Raw genomic sequence first — 12,202 nt, forward strand, 5'->3', positions numbered from 1 at the left:
TCCTTTAACTCTCTCAACAGCCCTGTGAGCCCATTAGCCTATTCCACAGATGAGGAAACTGAGGCTGAAGGAAGTCAGGTAACTAGTCGGCAGTCACACCAGAAAGTAGGGAAGCCACAGTTTAAACCCAATTTAAACGGCCCAGATCCCACACTATCAACTGATGTCCTCTATTGCCTGTCACTCAGTGTCTCTGTGCCTCAGTCTTCGTCTGTGACGTGACGGTGGTAACACCTACCTCACAGGGCTGGGGTGAGGACTGCACGGAGTGACCTACGTACAGGAACCTAGTGCAAAGCGGTGGCTTGGCCAGAAGCATGCCTTGGCCTGAGTGGGCCTGGCCCCTGCTAGGCGTGCTCCACAAGCAGCTCGCACGTTCCTCTCCCACGGGGTGTGCTGCCGAAACACTGAGGTCTGTGGACCAGACTTCTCTGTGGCCCTCGTATTTGGTTTCCACTTCCTCATTCTCAGCCTCCTCCCACCCCCACCCAGCGGCCTCACGGAGGGATGGAGGGAGGCCCGAGAAGAGCCTGCTGCTGAGGGGCCCCGCCCACGGTGCCAGAGGAGGGGAGAGGGGGGCTGGGCCGCAGGGAGGGGGTGAGGTGCTGAGGGCAGAGGGTGGGCCAGGCAGACTGGCAGGACAGATGCACGGGTATTTTGCCATGTATAGCACGTACTCTTTTGCCCAAATTTTTGAGGAAAAATAAGGATGTGCCTTATACATGGGTATAATGCTTACACACCATGGGTAGAGTAATCGTGTGTATAATGCGCACAGAACGTGGCTGCGCGTTATACACGGCAAAATACGGTCCCTTACTTTCCCTGCTTCCAGCAGTGCTGGAGAATTACAGCACCACCTCCCTGAGAACCATTTTCAGTATTAAAACGTATGTAAGTGATCTGGTGGAGATGAAAATACATACACCCCACAACCCAGCCGCCCTACTCCTCAGGATGTTCTCTAACCAAACCCTCACCCTTGTGCACCAGGCACCCACATGGCACCAGGAAAAGCCCACGTGCTCGTCACCACCATGGAACAGAAATGGCCTGAGCTGCATGCCTGCAGAGAGAACGGACGGCCTGCAGGGCCACGGTGTTGTGCAAGGGCACTGTGGCAATGGCTGACTCATCAACACAACACTTGGCGAAGCACCCAGAAGAATACCTGTGTGATTCCTTCCACGGAGAATTTAACCACTGGCAAAACCGGACTGTGCTGTTGAAGGGTGGGTGCGTGCAGAGGAGGCAAAATATAAAAAACAGAAATTATTGTCACAAAGGTCAGTCTAGATGGGACCACAGGTCGGGTTCGGGCTGTGACAAGGAGGAAGGTGTGCACAGGGGTCGTGGAGGGCGTGGGCATTGTTTTGTCTCTGGATTTGGTGGTGATTGTTCACATGTTTGCTTTATACTTTGTACTTATTAAACTGAACACATGTTCCGTGTGGCTTTTGCATAATTACTGTTTCACGCTTAAAAGCGTGTTACGTCAGGTCCGGCACCGGGCAGCATGGTGAATGGACAGGGTGTTTCGTGAGCCTTCTTTCCAGGCAGCTCTCAAGAGTGCCCCACTGCTGGCTGCACCGCAGCTGTCACCGTGCCTGGGGAGCCTCTCAGGGAATGGAAGACGAAGACTGGTATGCAGCCTGGGATCGGAGGGCATCCTTTGACACGCCACTGCCGCCGGCGGAGGTCATTCACTGTGTGTGGAAACAGGAGGCTGGAAGCCACCGTGGTCAGGGCCTGTCTGGACTTGCAGGGACCTGAAGGGGTAGAGGACCACAAATGACCACACCTGAGACCCAGCCCCCTTGGTCCCAACAGAGGGTTGATTCACTGGACTTCCCTCCTCAGGATCCCTCTTCAGGGATGCTGTGTTGGTTGATTATCTGCCATGACATCTGCCCGGCCCCTCCAGAACACAAGGAAGGACGTGGCCTTCATTCAGCTGTGGTTGGGACAGGACCCGATTGGGTGCATAATAAGGACTCTGAGGCCACAGGATGAGGCTTTCCTGACTCTGTCCCCTAGGGCACAGGTGTTTTCTAAGGTTGCAAGCTGGTTTTATCCATCCTGCTGCCCTGGCCTGGAGTGGGCGGAGCATGACAGTTGACGAGTGAGAGCGCCTGCGGTGTGAACGAGGGTGCGGAGCATGTGCTGTGGACAGTAAGGCCTCAGTCACTGGAGAGGCTGCCACCAGTCCCTGCTCCTCTGGTCCGTCTCCAGAGCATGCTCTTCCTCAGCTGTTCAAGGGGACCCTGTTTTCTTCCCCGAGCTAAACGGCACCCATTTCCTGATTGTCTTAACAGCCCTCGGCGTTCTGGTTTTCCAGGCTGGAGAGGCAGCAGAAGTGCCCAGATGTGTTCTGAGCTGGTGGAGCCTCATCAGTGGGCGGGAAGTTAGGGTTGTGTGTCTTGGGGTCAGTGCCTTCGAGCTGCCATGGGGACGGCGGCTGGCATGGCTCCCGACAAGGTAGGAAGGCTTCTGATCATCTTTCTCTCGCCTGTGTTCTCAGGGCCTTCGCACAAATACTTTGTGATGCAAAACTCTGTGAGTAGCCCTTGTCACCAGGGTTCCAGTTCTTCTCAACTCTCCTGGAGACTCCCTGAGAGCTGGCTTGTGGTAGGCACTCCACAGCTGTTAGCTCGTATTATTTACTCTGTTGTTTCATTATTTGATGAACAATAATTAATTTAGTGTCACTAACTGAGCAAATACTATGTGCCAGGCCCTGCCAGGTGAGGGAGTATGGCATTGAACAGAACAGGCCCATGCCCGCTCCCCAGAGCTCCCAGATGCCCTGGGAAGGCTTGCTGATGGAATGAGAAGCGCTGGTTGAACTCAGTGCGATCACCACCACCAACAGACAGTCGCTGGGTGCTCTCCATGTGTCCAACTCAGAGCACACTGTCCCTGCCCCCCAGTGCTGGAAGGTGGGCACTGAGGAAGGGCCCACCGTGGGAGTGAAAAGCACGTCTTGGACTGAGCTGACGCGAGATCAAGTCCTAGCTCTGCCACAAACTGAGTCGCTATGTGACCGTGGATGAGTCAACTCGACCTCGCTGAGCCTCAGTTACCAGTGAAATGGGGAGGACAGGACAGACCTCAGAGGCCAGGGAGGATCAAATAGGGCCCACCCCCAGGGCAAGTTCACATTTTAATCTTTGCCAGAATTAAATGAGAGCACTTTTACCTGTGACCTGAAGTTAACAGCCACAACTGGTAGCTATTGTTATGCACGAGTGAGAGGGAAGCAGGGGTCACTGCCAGCCAGCAGGCTGCATAGGGCTTGGCCAGGCTTTGTTCTTCAAGGAAGGGCAGGCTCTGAGAAGGGCAGATCTCAGTGCAGGCAAACGCCAGGGGGCTTCTTCCAGGGCAGGCCTGGGAGCAGCCAGGTTGATGAGGGAGGTGGTCTCTGCCTCAAGGCCAGAGGAAGGACTTCTTTAAGAACAGAGAAGCCCCCGGAAGTGAGATAAGCAGGGATGGATGAGACTCAGGTGAGTACTTTCTCAAGCTGCCAAGGATCCTAGAGAATGTCTTGGCCAGCACCCTATCGCGCAGGCCGGCTAGGCCAGGAAGGGAGAGTGGGGAGTCTCCCAGGTCCCACAGCAAGGACCCGGGCCAGGACCGCTGCCTCTACACAACCAGCTCAAATGATCCCTCCAGCCCACAAAAGGAAGTCCCTGGTACTTTTCATATATACATTCTTTCTACTGTAAGCATAATTATGGGTCATTACAGAGCATTTTTAAATCATAGAAATACAAAGAAGGAAATATAATCACCACATCTCACTACCAAAGGCAATCCCAGTTACTACGCTGATGCATTCCTTCCAGGAGGTGTTCCACACACAGTTACACACTGTCTGCTTGTGGGATTGCAGCTGTGTGGGGCCCAGTTTCACGTCCCAGCTCTCTCCTGTAAAATTGTGAGTGTTCTGCGAACGAACAGAGGGATTATTTCAATGCAAAAAAAAAAAAAAAAAAGCAAAGAATAGCTCTAGAAAATGCTCTCCTTAGCAAAAAGATAAAAAATAAAAAAGGTGCAAAGCCACAGTCTGTGGCGGTGGGGAGGACATCCTGCAGGCTGCAGGGCAGCTCGGCTCACATCCGGTGCGAGCTCCTCAGCGGCTCAGAGAGACAGGTCTTCCTCTTCTCCCTGGGCAGGCTGCACCTCCTGCCTGCAGGCCCACGACCGATGTGTCTGCACTCGCCCCTCCCTCGCCGCCCCAAGATCTGTGATCACCCGCTCCATCCACAGGCGGGTGGGGATGTGATCATTACTGCTTATTAACGACGGCATCTCAATCTGTGCAGCAGTGTTGTCTCAGGTGTTGTGTCCCCCGAGACACACACCCAGAGAGACAGGTAGGATGAAAGCTGTTGCACCCTTTGTGCAAGTGGAGGAACTGAGGCTACCAGAAGTCTAGTGGCTTCTCTGAGGCTACACAGCGCGTCAGTGGCAGAGCACGGACTTTGCACAGATTTGGCTGACATCCAGTTTAGGGATTTTCCTCTAACCTTTTCTTCCCTCTAGTCCCAGCTTTTTCCACCGTGCGCTGGATGCCCGTAGTAAGTGAGGCCAAGAACCCAGAGCACCGTGAGTGTCTCAGGTGTGTGGAAAGGACAACCAGGCCTGCTCGGGGGTCTGAAGCCAAGCCCTGCAGACTCTGCCTGCATGTGCCAAGGGGCCCGACCTCGAGGCAACATCTCCAGCTGTGACTCAGAGCCAGCGCCCTCGGGGGCAGCCGTCTCCTGTGGACACGTCCGCCTTGACCACCCAAGCTGGGGAGGCCCCTCCCTGCCCAGGTCTCCAACATCTCAGGGCCTCCCAGAACAAACAGGGCCTCTCACAGAGGCACTATGGGGCCCCGGGAGACTGGCCCTACCCAAGGGATTTTTGGCAGCTGCATCCCCCAGGTGGTTTCTCAGATTTGCTGCTGTGTGACAAATTACCATGACTAGGTGGCTTAGAACAACACAGTTATGATCTTGCAGTTCTGTAGGCCAGAAGTCCAAAATGGGTCTCGATGAGCTAACAAGGCATCAGCAGGGCTGCATGGCTTTCAGGGGCCTCTGGCAGGGAACCCGTTTATTGCCCTAGACAGCTTTAGGGGCCACCTGCATGCCATGGCTATGGTGCCTTCCTCCATCTCCACAGCCAGCAAGTCAGGCTAGTCACACAATTCCACCTCTCTGGTTCTGATTCTTCTGCCTCCTCCTTCTCCACATAAGGACCCTGGCAAAGATAGGGACCCATCCAGATAACCCAGGATAATCTCTTTATTTTAAGATCTCCTAATTAATTCCCTCTCCCATCATAATTCAGTTCCCATTGCCATGTGATATCACATATTCACACATTCCGCACAGTAGGATGTGAACACCTTTATCCCACCGTGGACCATTATTCTGTCTACTCTCTGGGTTGTCCAAGGGACCCATCCTCAGATGTAGATGGAGTGCAGGGCCAGACCACAGTCAGGGTATGCCAGCCACTGTCAGAGGTCCTTCCTGCCCAGGTCCCCTCCCACCTGCCTGCTCCTCACTCAGCTCAGCCTCTCCTGGCCTCCTCTGCTCCCAGCCTGAGGTAGCGAGGAGGTGTGTAGGAAGCACCAGGGGTGTGGGCCTGGAGGAGGGGGTGTAAGCCCTGGGGTGCTGTCCCAGGGTTGTGGGAGGCCCTGGGGGGCTGAGTGCTTCTCACCTGGAGATGCTGCACCCGGGGTTTAGAGCCTCACCTCTGAGGACTCAGACACAGAAGTCTAAGGGCCACTGCAAGGCTAGAGGGGCTAGTGACCAAGTACTGGAGCCCCTCCACCTCCACATGCCTGGTTGCCCTTGGCAGCCAGGTGTCACCTCCCCTGCTTCAGGTGATGACTGCCTGTCTGCCTGCCTTACTCTTTCCCTCCCTCCTCTCCTGCCCTGGCTGCTTGGTGAGGGTCTGGGGGTCTAAGGCCCAGCAGGAGTCTTCCCAGCTTGTCCCAGTTTGCCCAGGACTCTCTCAGTTTCAGCACTGGAAGCTCCATGTCCCAGGAGACACCTCAGTCCCAAGCAAGGTCCTTTGCACCCCCTCTCTACTCCAGACTACCTCTGCAGCCTGGACGGTGGGCCCTTTGGACTCTGGGATGCCACCCTCTGCACAGCACCTGGGCGCAGAGGAACCTGGGGCTGAGGAAGGGCCCCAGCCAGTGGCAGGGAAGTGCAGACCCCTGCCTGCAGGGTTCCTGGCTGAGGCGCCGCTTGCGGAGACCACGCCTGTGTCTGCGTGGGGCAGAGCTCCTGCAAACATGCACAGGGGAGTGAAAAGTTGTATTTGCACCCGATTCTCTGAAAGTGTTAACAGCCTGATTACTTCTGGGTAGTGTACTGTGAGTGGCTTCAATGAATGTGTCTATTTACTCATTGTGTTTCTTACTCTGTACAATTCAGCCATGTCCCTTTACTTGTGTGCATGTTTAATAAAAGAGAGCAATCGATGACTCAGCCTTCCGTCTCCAGCAGTGCTGCCGAGGGGCGCAGACAAGCTGTGCTGTACGTCGTGGGCCATAGTTGGTCCTCGTTCCGGGCCTGGGCTCTGGCTGCCGTTCTGCCCAAGGCTCTATTGCAGTGCCAGGGCCAGGTACCGCTCTGTGCCCTCCCTGCCTCTCAGCCTGCTCCCCTGCACCCTGAGTCCAGCCTGGACTGACCCCCAGGGAAGGACTCAGAGAAGCCAGGTGGGCAGTGGGCAGAGCAGGTGAGCAGGTGCTGACCACAGGGTTTTGCTGATCCAGGGTTTGCAGGAGATGGTCTCAAGTGCCAGTCCTGCCTGAGCCCTGTGAGAACACGGAGGCAGTGGCTCCTGCCCCTGCAGAGCCCTCAGTCCGGTCGGAGAGATGGGGCACCTCCACGTAGGGAACAGCAGACAGGAAGGGGACGGGCACTGGGTGATGGCACTTTGCTTGGGTGGGCTGTCAGATAAGGGAGGGTGCCTTAGTATGGCCAGGAGCCAAACCTGGGGTCCTCCCAAGGGGCCTGAGGCAGGTCCCCCAAGACAGGGCAGACAGTCTCCTGAGCTGAGAACTCTGCGGCTGCCAGCTCTCCACAGAAGGGCAGCGATGAACAGTCACTGGGCTGCTCTGAGTCTTGGAGAGTTGTACACCCCTCTGGGTCCTCCTCTCTGACCCCCCACCCCCACCCCCCTCTATGGGAATGCCTGGCTCCCACACCTACCTACCCAGGTCTCACCATGGTTCTCAGCACCATGACCTCCAGCCCCTCTCCCCATCCGGGCAAGCTGAGAAGGGAGCGGAACCCTCTGTCCAAGCCGAGGCAGTCACCCTTCACCTCCCCGCCCAAGGCCAGCCTAGCACCCATGTGGCCAGCGGGACAGGACTCCTTGACTTGTTCTTAGTTTTAGAAAAGTAACAGCTCTTCTGGCATACTGACTCCCTCCCTGTCCACCCCAGATTCCCAAATGCCACCACTGTGTCCCACGCAGCTGGCTTTCTCAGAGAAGCCTGGCTCACCGTCCCCCACCCCGCCCCCACCCCAGGACTCCAGGGTGCCCCGGCCACTGACTTTGCTCCTGAACCAATATCACAGGCGTACCCCTTCTGCTCTCCGAGCAAACATGTGGCTGAGTATTTCAATGCTGTGGAAGGACTCACTGCTCCTTCCTAACTCTGGGCAGATTCTCCGGACTGAGAGTGAGATAAGAAGGGGCAGCAGCCCTGGACAGGCCACAGCCACCTGGCTGTCAATGAAAGGTGGAGGGCAGAAACCAAGAAGGGAACCCAGGCGAATGCAAGGCATTTGGCCAGAAATAGAAGGGAGGGCCCAACCCGCTGCCTCTCAGCTGGGTCCAGAGGGCAGGGCAGGGAGGTTTCTGAAGAAAGCCCACCTGACATGGGGCAGCAACCAGCCAGCGGTTAGAAGTGCTGGGTGTTCTCAGGGGCCAAGAAGCTGGAATTAGACTCAGGACAGCCACAAGGTGACTCCCCCAGCCACATGGCTGGGAGCCGGGGTATACCCCCAAGTGGTCCTGGCTGGTACAATCACCAGAGTCCAGCCCTGCGAGGACCCCAGGACCCCACAGAGGGTCTGATTTTGAGCGGAACTGGAGAGCCCTGGTGACATTGCTCAGACAGACGCCCAGACACCCAGACGTGATGAAAGTGATGAAAAGCCCTCTTTGATCCCTGAAGCTGAGATAAGGGCCAGCAGGCCGGAGTCCTGCTCCGGCACTGAGACCAAGTGACAGGCGGCCTATGTCCCACTTCCTGGGGCCTCCACCCCTCCAAGCTGCAGGTGGCCTCCAGGGCATAGGTGGGGCATAGGTCCCCTTGAGAACCAAGACAAACCCTCCCTGCTGGGGCCCTGGGGACTGTAGCAGCAGAGCCCTGCCACCTGGGGGGAGGGGAGGTCACAGGGTGAAGGCAGGGACAGTGTCCCTGCAGTGCGCAGAGCAGCTGCAGCTTTAGCTGCCTTGTCCTGGTGGCCCCGAAGGCTTTCTTGCCACGAGGGGCTAGTGCCCCGCTCCCTGGCAAGCTCTCCCAAACCTCCGCCCCAGGCCTCAGTTTCCCCCTCAGCAGACAGCCTGATAGCATGGAAGCAGTCTGGGCTCGGGCACAGGCAGACGTGGGTTGGAATCCAGGCTCCCCACAGATTAGCTGAGTCATCTTGGGCAAGCCAGTTGGGCTTTGGTTTCCTGGCCTGTGACTAGGTGCTGCTGTGGGTGCCAGTGCCATGGTGCGTATGGGGTGCTTGGCATAGTGCCCAGTGCAACGGGAACACTTGAGGACCGTGTTGTCATTACCCAGCCAGACAGTGAGGTCCTTTCCAGTTTCACCCATTTCTGAGCTCGAGGAGCTGTATTAGGGATGGCAGGCTGGACGTCTGCCTCTCTTCACGCTCGGTCCCCATGTCCTCGCCTCATTACCTGCACTATCACCTCCTCTGAAATGAAACCCTTAGCAAAGACTACATCTGCCTCACCCCAGAGCCTGCAGAAGTGGGGGTTTCATCTCCAACTCCTCAGCCCCAGAAAATCAGCAAAAAAGGGTGTCTGGGAGCTGCCCAGAGTTAAGAAAACCATGTGGCCAGCCAGCTATTCCCTTGTGCTGCCCCGAACTTGGCCTCCCCAGGGTGTCCTGGCTATCAAAGGCAAGTCTCACTCTGCCCAGAACTGGCCTTCTTGAAAAAGATAGTGCAGCAGTTCCCCATTCCCCTTCCCCAGGCTCCTCGCCCTGTGACCACGGGGACAAGCGGGGAAAGGTTAGTGCAGCGTTCAGATGAATTTCAGGCTCCCACACAATGGAGGGCTAGTCAGGCCCAAGTGAAGAAAGGACATTCTGTCTGACAGCGACCAAAGCTTCCTGGATGTTCCAGCAGGGCTCCTGGTTCCCCACTAGTACAAGACAAGGATTTTGGGGTCTGTGAAAACTGTGTTAAAAGGCCAAGTAGCTCCAGAGAATGATCACTTGGGTGTGATCAGCTCCACCAGCCCAGGGCTGCCACTCCCAGAGGCAAGGACTCTACCTCAAGCAGGCCTGGGATTTTTCCTAGGACTTCAATCTGTCTTTGGCAGTCCCCACCGGAGACCTCCAGAGTGACCTGAGAGAGCACTCACTCTGTGTGCGGTCCGACTGCGAGATGTTGCAAACCCACATACCGAGAAGGGAGAGTTTGTATCTGTCTTCCCTGGAGAGCTCTGCATGGGCAGCAAGCATGTCAGCCTCTAGCTCTCTTCCCACTGCCAAGGGAGCTGAATGAGTAAACTAGCCCAATTACGGTGGCACCTTCGGAGTATGGCGAGGAACACCCGTAACTCGAGGAACACCCGTAACCAACCAGAAGTGCCTTTGAGCATCTGTAGATGTGGCAGGAGCCCTGGCTGGTGTGGCCGAGCCCCACTTTGCCAGTTTACCCCACTGGAAAGTGGCCCTGGGTGGCATGACACCATCCCAGCCCCAACAGTACGGGGATTTCAACCACCTCCTAGCTCCCTCAGTCAAGAGCTCCCACCCTCAGCACTCAGACTGAAACTCTTGGAATGACTCACAGACGCATCGGCAGGTCCTGAGGGTGAACTAAAATCACTGTGGCCGAGTTTGGCTCAGATTGTACCACTGTTGTCCCGCAGATGGGGCTCCTGTTGACTACTGAGTTAGTGCCATGGCCAGCGCCCTTCAGGGAACAGTCAGACTCTACTGGTTCTCCCGTTAGGTGCAGGCTGAAGTGGCGCGCCTCGGGACAGCTCACTGTGCTGGAGGGTCTGGCTCGAGCTCACACTCCTCCAGGCCCGGCCCCAGGGACCCAGCTCCACTGTGATGGGGGTGGGGGGACCGGACGTTCTGAGGAGCTGGGCCCAGTTGTGCAGGGCTCCCGGGACAGGAAGAGCTGGAGGAGCTCAGGACTCCCGCTGGGCTCTGGAGGCCGGGAGCTGATGGCTGGCATTCCTCTCCCTTTTTGGTAACTTACAAAGCGATAAACATTGCATAGTAGAACTTGTCGCTTCCACAGCTACCTGGGGTTCAACATTCCCACTTAGCATACTCTCTGTGGGGGGCGAGGTTGAAGGACATGGGGAGAGTAGAGAAGCCAGAGCGGTCCCTGCTCGCTCTGGGCTGCATCCCATCCCTTCCAGCCTCCCTCAGTCCCCTCCACCGGCTGCACACCACCCCAGCCATTCCTAATCTAGAAAAGTCACCTGCTGGAAGACCTTGCCAAGCCCCCCACACCCTTCCCCACCCCTCCCGTTATAAGCCACAGGAGGCTGGCTAGTTAGCCCCATCCAATTCTTCTCAGCAACTGGAGGAGCTAGGAAAGGGCCTGTTATCCATCTCTCTGCCCAGAGGTGAGGCTCCTCTTGAAAAAATCCAGGTGGATCTTCTGATGGACAGGACTTGAAACTGGGGTCTCTCTAGGCAACCACCTGCAGGATAACCCCTCCCCCACCAGCAGGAGGCCGTCTGCAACTCCCTACACTTCTTCCTGAGGGCTGGGTCCAAAGAGGGGATCACGGTGAGAGTGGTTTCTGGGACTAAGGATATGGAATATGTGTCAGCAGAGCTTGGTTTCCCTGAGCAAGCCCCTTACTGCCATGGCTGCATCCCTAGATGATGACTGGTGATGCCAGGGGGCTTCCCTTGGCCAGCCCGCCTAGTGTGGGGTGCTGTTTATGCCTTAGGGCCAGAGAATGGGGCGAGGGGCAGGGAGGGGGGATGAGCAAAGCCCACATCCAGACCTTCACCCCCTCATCTGAAGGGGGTTCATCTGAAGGGGGCTCTGCGGTATGCCGATGGTTCCCAACCTGCAGTTTTCAGAAACACTGTTCTAATCAAATATACCCTTTCAGAGATTCCATGTGCATTAGCCTGGCCAGGCCCTAAAAAGACGTGGAGGAGGAAAGCCTGCTTCCTGTAAGGTCATCCAAGGTTTTCCGAACACATTTGTGCACGGACCTGTTTCACAGTACAATGCAGGGCTGGCATTCAGCACCAGCGGTTTTTCTTGGCTGGCAAAAGAGTAAAAACTTTTGAATTGGCAGGTAAATAGCCCCAAGCTCCTGACCCATGTTCTCTCATCACTCCACCCCACCCCCTCAGACCTGCCCCCAATCCAGAATCTACCTACACTGTCCAATATGATACCATGACAATTTAAATCTTAACTAATGAAATTTCAAATTGGGTTCCTCCACAGCACTGGCCACATTTCTGGGAGTCAGTGGGCACATACAACTGTCTGGCACCTGTCCACCACACCAAACCGCTCGGAGAGGGCACAGCCGGCCTCGGGGCCCTCGAGCTCTGTCTGTGCTCATTGTCCGTGACTGTGCTGTGCCAACTGTCAACTTTTGGGAGTAGCACCCGAGTGCACTAGCACTTGAGTTCAGCAGGACACAGGGTCTACGGCACATTCCTCTAAAGAACTCAACACCTAATACTCTTCAGCCCCCAGAAGCCCAAATTCAACTCACAGCCCTGGCTCTAAAGCCAAGGGTGCGGGACTGTATTTCCAGGGGCATGTCCCTGTGCCATGGCAGCCCCCTCCTCCTGCCACCTTCTCCGTGAACATGATGGAAAGGGTTCCATAGTAAGTGCATGTCACCTCACTCCACAGTCAAGCTCAGGCAAGGTGCCAAGGAGTCCATCAGGATATCTCCACGGAAAGTAGAATCATCTACAATTTCTCTCTAAATAAAAGGCCACACC

This window comes from Phyllostomus discolor, chromosome 13 (assembly GCF_004126475.2).
Source record: "Phyllostomus discolor isolate MPI-MPIP mPhyDis1 chromosome 13, mPhyDis1.pri.v3, whole genome shotgun sequence".
NCBI classification, from domain to species: Eukaryota; Metazoa; Chordata; class Mammalia; order Chiroptera; family Phyllostomidae; genus Phyllostomus; species Phyllostomus discolor.